The 8,252-nt window shown below is 34.5% G+C and overlaps 1 protein-coding gene across 1 annotated transcript in view; it reads right to left on the bottom strand.

The window, feature by feature from the left end:
* LOC106869935 (ras-related protein Rab-5A) overlaps positions 1-3,516 on the bottom strand; it is a gene marked incomplete at its 3' end in the record, with an annotated part of 27,859 nt that extends 24,343 nt beyond the window's left edge. Inside the window, exon 1 of the mRNA XM_014915870.2 lies at positions 3,381-3,516. The remainder of the gene's footprint in view (positions 1-3,380) is intronic.
* Between the last annotated feature and the right edge of the window lie 4,736 nt (positions 3,517-8,252).

Below are 8,252 nucleotides of genomic sequence, written 5' to 3'. Positions count from 1 at the left end.
TATCCTCATCCATTCTCACTACATGTCCATACCAGTGCAATCGTCTCTCTTGCACACCACAACTGATGCTTCTAATGTTCAGCTTTAGAAGCATACACACACACACAATATATATATATATATTATATACATATATAATATATATATATAAAATATATATGTGTATATATATATATATATGTGAGTGTGTGTGTGTGTATGTACATATGTATATATATATTATCTTTAAATAAACATCTGTAAAACAAAAAGCAAAAGTACAAGGTTCTATCATCGAACAATAGTTTGGTGATAAAATTAAAGTGTTTGCAATGAGTGTGACACCTGAAAATAGGTGGGGAAGTCACCAGTGTAGAAATTCCTCCATTTTCTTTTTTTTTCTTTATCTGTGTGAAAGTTAGAGGTAAGATATATGGAAATTGTGAAAGGTGGAAGTATGAGAGTTTATGAAATAATGTTGAAGTATTTGAGTAAATTAATAAAACCAGGCTGTGAGTTGAATTTGTGGAAAAAAATTTGTATTAATAACTGCTTAGTTTTAGAAAATATTTCACACACAGACACATACATGTTCATTTATATATATGTATGTATGTATATATCATCATCATCATTTAACATCCGCCATATATATAGCCTGGAAAACAAATATTAAATGATGATGATATATACACCTATATAGATGAATACATATATAAAATATTTAACCTAAATACATTTGTGCATGTGTGTCTGTATGTGAGTGCGTGCGTGCGTGCGTGCGTGTGTGTGTGTGTATTTATGCACGCACACACAGAGAGGTCTGGCAAAGCAAGCAGGGAAAATAAAACTCAAAACATGAATAAATATTTCTAATTTTCTCTCTTTTACTCTTTTACTTGTTTCAGTCATTTGACTGCGGCCATGCTGGAGCACCGCCTTTAGTCGAGCAAATCGACCTCAGGACTTATTCTTTGTAAGCCTAGTACTTATTCTATCAGTCTGTTTTGCCGAACCTCTAAGTTACAGGGGACGTAGACACACCAATATCGGTTGTCAAGTGATGTTGGGGGTGGGGTGGACAAACACAGACACACAAACATATACACACACACACACATATATATATATATATATATATATATATATATATATATATATATATATATATATATATATATATATATACATATATACGACAGGCTTCTTTCAGTTTCCGTCTACCAAATCCACTCACAAGGCTTTGGTCAGCCCGAGGCTATAGTAGAAGACACTTGTCCAAGGTGCCACGTAGTGGGACTGAACCCGGAACCATGTGGTTCGTAAGCAAGCTACTTACCACACAGCCACTCCTAAACCTATTTATATATAATTTCTTTTACTCTTTTATTTGTTTCAGTCATTTGACTGCAGCCATGCTGGAGCACCGCTTGTAGTCAAGCAAATTGACCGCCGGACTTATTCTCTGTAAGCCTAGAACTTTTTCTATCAGTCTGTTTTGCCAAACCGCTAAGTTACGGGGGATGTAGAAACACCAACATCGGTTGTCAGTCGATGGTGGGGGGGGGGGACAAACACAGACGCACAAACGTATACATATATACATATATATACTATGGGCTTCTTTCAGTTTCCATCTACCAAATCCACTCACAAGATTTTGGTCAGCCTGAGGCTATGGTAGAAGACACTTGCCTAAGGTGTCATGCAGTGGGACTGAACCTGAAACCATGTGGTTAGTAAGCAAGCTATTTACCACACAGCTACTCTCTCTCTCTCTACATATATATATACACACACAGACAGGGTGCACGGGGTATTTGATGACATTTCGTTTTTAGTTCACTACACCTTCAAATTAATTACTATATCATTTTTTTTCTTTTTTCAGATACCCCTTTCTAGATATCATGCTAACTCAAGAAATGAAAAGACATACAGTCATACTGGCTATACATGCAAACCACCGTGATTTAGAAATTAGCATCTTTCTACATGTTGCAAGATCATTTGTACACAAAGTTTGATTGGAAATGGAAGCATGTAATGATAATGTTTCACCTTTATCAAAGAGAAAAAAATATTCACCATGCTCAAACACTAAAAGGACACCGGAATTTATACGACATGTTCAAAACATTATCGATGGAAGCCTCAGAAGATCAATGAGGTCCATTGCTAAAGACATACATACATATATATATACATACATACATATATATATGCAGAACTATCGAGAAATCTGTACTTACTCTATCCAGATTACAAGTTCAGGTTTATACCTGTAATTATTGGGGTCCTGGGATATGTAACACACTGCCTAAATACTAATCTTGAGAAATTAGGCTTCTCAAAACCAGAAAGGAGAAAGCTAATTCGAAGACTACAGATCCAAACCATCACTGGAACTGTAAAAATCTGTAAAACTTCCCAAAAGTTTATCATTTGAATACATATATATGAGCATGTCTAGATATGTAGCTATATGCATGAGGATACATACATAAAACATTAAAATCTGCCCATATTCATACATACATACAAAAATACATACATACATACATACATACATACATACATACATACAAACAAACAAAAATACCCTGTTGTTGATATTCCAATGGAAAAGCTTTGAATCTAGGTTAGAAACCAGCTCTTTCTCTATTGGCAAGAAATCTTGAAATAAAACTGAACAAACATACATATACATATGTGTGTGTGTGTGTGTGTGTGTGTGTGTGTGTGTGTGTGTGTGTGTGTGTGTGTGTAAAAAGTAAGGGATTACACCAAAACGATTACCGGTTGCTCTCAGAAACATGTGTTGGTCCATATAAGATGGTGTATAAAGGAAAGAATTTAAGGTAATGCCTTGCAACATTGTAGTAACTCCTATCATTAATATTGTTAATATATATACATATATATATATATATATACATATCATCATCGTCATCGTTTAACGTCCGCTTTCCATGCTAGCATGGGCTGGACGATTTGACTGAGGACTGGCAAACCAGATGGCTGGAAATATATATATTTGAAGTGTATTCCATGAAGAACATATTAGAGTACAAAATAGAGCCCATTCACTCTTAGAATTACCAGATACCCAGCAGTATTATGGTTTACCACCAATTCTAGGCTTAGACATTCTTCATGTGTGAAAAATGAGACTTGTATAGTGGTCATTAAATGGCTGTTGAATTGTACCCCTCTTCATTTTGACTCTATTTATACTTTCTTTTATATATATATTGTTTATACACAGATGTATTTCAGGTAATCATATGAACACACATATGTATATATATATATATATATATATATATATATATATATATATATATATATATATATATATATATATATATATATATATGAATAAATCTATAGAAACTTACATTTTCTTGTAGGTTTGTAAACAGCCCAGATGAGGTCGGAAGCATATACAAAGCCTTCTTTCTAAACCTACAAATATATATAGGTATGTGTATATGTGTGTATATGTGTGTATATTGTATTTGTGTGTATATTGTATTTGTGTCTTTCATGCACAAATACACATAAATGTCTACATTCTTTACGAAAGAGGAGTAGACTGTCTACAAACAGGCGTGTGTGTGTCTGTGTGTGCACATATGTGTGCATGTTTGGTGTGTGTGTCTACAGGAAATAGAAAATAAAATTTACACCATGTTTATCTAGTTTATATGTGAAAAGTTTAGTGACCTAAATACACACATGCATGAACACGAACACACACACACACCAAGGAGCCTCTGTGTGGTCACGTGACCTGCTACAAATGGCTCTCACATCCCCATTAAACGATGCTCTTCCCATTTAAAAAGCAAACACATTTAACACACACTACCCAGTGTGGAACAAACCCACCAGCCCTGACAGTGTCCCTTCTAGTACCCATACACACTGAACCCCAGAAATATGCTCTTTATATCCAACAAACTCTTTATTCTTTCACTCTCTACAGGGATACACACTGATATCTTGAAACACATCTCAGTGTGTCCTGTTTCAAAAAAGGTAATTTCTCAAATCCAGTCAAATATTGCCCCATTGCACCCACTTCTAACACCTCCAAGATAATAGAAATATCCACTAACAATGATGTTCTCCATGAACTTTAATTTCTCTCTCTGTTCTTAGTTACCATCAGTACAGCTTCCACACAGCAAGATCCACTGAACACCGACTCTCTTACATCAGACACCGGTGAGCTCTCACTTTAGATGAGTTCATTGAAAGTAACCGTGTTTCTCTCAACACCAATAAAGCCTTTCACTGTACTTGGCTTACAAAACTCATATCGAAAATTCCTCACTTAACCCTTTCGTTACTGTATTTATTTTGAGATGCTCTGTGTTTCTTTCAATTGCTTTAAATATAACAAAGAATTTAGTAAAATAACTTAGTTATCATTAAGTTAGTGACAGGAACATAAACTGTGACAAAGGTTTGGTGGAAGATTTTAATTCAAAACCTATGAAAACAAAGACATTTGTACTCAGAGCCAGAGTTTAGTCACAATTTATGTTCCTAATACTAGCTTAATGATAACTAAGTTATTTTACTTAATTCTTTGTTATATTTAAAATAATTGAAAGAAACACAGAGCATCTCAAAATAAATACGGTAACGAAAGGGCAGTATGGCTGATGGTTTTCTCCCACATCAAAATCTTTTTAAAACATCAAGTTTTAATATGCGGTGAAATCCTTTTTGCAGTTCCTTATTTCATTACTACCTTTGGTTCCACATAAAAACTAAATGGATAAATTCAATAGTACTGATAAACAACATTATCAACAACAAATATGTAGTAAAAACAAAAGCAGTATTAGAAAAGAACTGTTTTGTGAAAACAGAAAGTTGTTGTCTTATTCCTATAGATGTAAGAATGGTAATGAGAAGATAAATAGGTGAAGGAGTGAGGTGGGTAGAAGTACTGTATGATTACAGTTAATTGAAAGATTACCCTCCATCTAGAGCCATAAAACTACACACACACGTTATGTCGACATACAACATATGTAGCTTCAGACATTATCATGCTGATACTATTATTGTTGTTGCTAGCCAGTCGGTTATTCAAAAGTTGGTGGGTTGTTGCTGGTGTTGTTGTTGGTTTTATTGGTTTTCATGTTGGTGATGATGAAAATGGTGGGAGTACTATGGTTGGTGGCAGTGATCGTACTATTCTTGTTTATTGTAATGTGGTTGCTGATTGGTTGCAATTCGATCTTCATTGATCCAAGATCAAAGACATTTCATTCAAAGTTTAAAGTATACAAGGGTACCATATTATCTACTATTTTTCTGGGGGTTTTTTTTTATTTTAAATGGAGTTACTTATCTTGTTCATAATATTGTTGCTGTTGTTGTTGGCCATTAAGGAGTTTCTGAGTAAGTAATGGCAGTGGTTGTATTCTTCTGATATTGATGCTGGTTGTGTTGGTAGCATGAGACTGATAGATGACCAAGAAAATATACACACACTCTCACACTTATATATATTATATATGGTGGGTGGATGGGGGTCTCTGTGTGTATGTGTGAGAGAGAGAGAGAGAGAGAGAGAGAGAGGAAGAGAGGTTCCCTAGTATAAAGCAACCTCCCTCTCTACTGTAACCCCATTCAATTGAAGGAGATGTTGTAAGCTACATGCCATGAAGGAAGGACTCAGAACGCTGCGATGTGGTAATGAGGTGTTAGCGTAGACTCTCGGAACAGAGGCACAGGAGGAATGGTTGGGTAGAGGTTGAAAGAGAGTTCAGGGAGAGCGAGGAATGATTAAAGATAGGATAGTAATGGGGGGGTTACAGGGGTTGAGGGTAGAGGTGATTACCTATTGATTCACATACCTATATTATGTGTGTATGTATGATTGTATCTATTTAGCTATCTCTCTCTCTCTTTCTTTCTCTCACATATATACATATATATACATATATATGTATGCACACACATACATATATATATATACACACATACATACATACATATACATATATATATACATACATATATATATACATACATATATATATACACATATATACATACATACACATATATACATACATATACATATATATATACATGCATACACATACAGATATATTCATTCATGCATACGCACACATATACTTACATACACAGACATATTTATACATAAATATAGAAAGACAATACATACACATAAACGTGTTTTAACATCATTCCTCAAAAGTATTGTTCTATCTGCAACTATTATATTTCATGTATAAAAAGCAGTCATTTTATTGTGAGTTCCGTCTGTGACCTGATTCCACTTCACAGACTCATCAGCCTTTTTCTATTATATTTTGAACCATCTTAGCAAAAGCATAAATGCTCTGACTTCCTGCTTTCCGTTTCTTTATAAGTATGAAGTTCTGAATCTGTGATGTTAATTTGTTGTAGTAAAATTAAATCCATTGGAAGCAAGTGTCTAAGTGTGTTTCGACCTCTAGTTTACAGCGCCAAAGATCCCTACATGGCAGAGGTCAGTAACGCTTTTATCAAAAATAAAAGTTAAAAAAAAGAATGTGTGAGAGACTTGTTCTCACCCAAACACCCCCCAGATTCCTTATAAATTATTAGAATATGTTTTATTTTCATATACAGCATATAAACATGTAGGTCTTTTGGAATAGAGTCGTTTAAAAAGATTTCACTGGCAAATTCTTAAATTAACATGAACATTTATTTATACGAAAGAAAATTACTTGAGAACTTTCTTCTAATTTTCCCAAATCTTTCTATTAAAACTGTATTGAAACTATTTGTGGGGAATTTAAAAAATTTTTTTTATTACAGCAACTGGTCGCACACAAGAAGGTTCAGCGGAACCTACTGGAGCAAGCCAGTATATACGAATTATAGAACGAGAAAGACAAGAAAATTGTGGGGGAGGAAACAAGGAAAAGGAAATGAGGGAAAAGAAATCTAATACAATAGCTAAAGCGGGTGGGAAACGGAATGGTTTTACTCAGAGGTTGTGGTGAAGAAGAAGAAGAAGAATTGGAGGCTGAAGCAGCGCACCCAGAAGAAAAAGACAAAAATGAAAGAAAGAAAAATTAGAGGAATACGAAGGATACGAACCCGACCCCTTTTCATTTGAAAGTAACAAAAACGCTTACCTTAGCATTTACGCACATAGTGCCATGTTAAAACATCGCTGTAGTGTGTGTGTGTGTTGATTTGTATGGTTTGAACGGTAAACATCGATTTCTTAAGCTTCGTTCAAGACTGATTAATTACTTTTGACTAAGTGATCGTTTGCAATCTCAAACTATCCGTTAATACAACTTACACAAACACACACACGCACACATATACATAAATACATACATATACGCACATAGCCTTCAACCTCCTACATTTGATGGTAGTGGCGGCGGCGGTGGTGATAGCGTTAAAAGTTAACAAAACTCCTAACGAGCACCGCCCCCTTTTTATTTATAATTTCACTTCTTCCTTTTATCAAGTCTTTCACGCTTGTTTAATCCTAGTTAATTGTTGTTGTTGTTGTAGAAATGTATCTTCTTCGTTCGGTGTTTCTTTTGTCATTTGTGGGGTTCTGGTTTTCTGCTAATTGACCCCTCGGCTTACTGCACCAAACAATCCGACTCTTACGGTCTATTCAAACTACATTAATGATTGTCTTCCGACCAAACTACTAATACACAAAGATATATATATATATATATATATATACTAACCCTACCCACTTCGCTTGAGATAATTGAAGTGGGTTTTTTTTAATTGTAAGTTTTGTAGGGTAGGTGGGGGTAATTGTTTTGTTATACTTTTTTTCTGTTTTTGCGTGGGTTTTTGTCAAATCTGTATACAGTTATCTCCCTTACATTGTTGCTATGACGCAATCAATCACGTACACGTACACTCAGATGCGTGTGTGTAAATACAACTGATTCCAGACTTTTAAACAGCGGTTCTACTTGTCTTGCGAGTGGATTCATTCTGATACTGTGTTGAAGTGTCAAAATCTTCGTCAGTGACATAGTCTTAGTTATATTGGAGTGTCAAATGGCTAAATTGTCGTTGTTCTGTTATAATTTTGAAATCCGAATAAGTAAATGGGAGTGAATTAAACAGATTTTGTATTTTAAGATTGCACGACCGACTCTTCCACGATACTCTCTCTCTCTCTCTCTCTCTATATATATATATATATATATATATATATATATATATATGAGAAATAATTGAGA

This window comes from Octopus bimaculoides, chromosome 10 (assembly GCF_001194135.2).
Source record: "Octopus bimaculoides isolate UCB-OBI-ISO-001 chromosome 10, ASM119413v2, whole genome shotgun sequence".
Taxonomy (NCBI): Eukaryota; Metazoa; Mollusca; class Cephalopoda; order Octopoda; family Octopodidae; genus Octopus; species Octopus bimaculoides.
The sequence above is the reverse complement of the archived record's forward strand: the minus strand, read 5'-3'. Positions and strand labels throughout refer to the sequence as shown.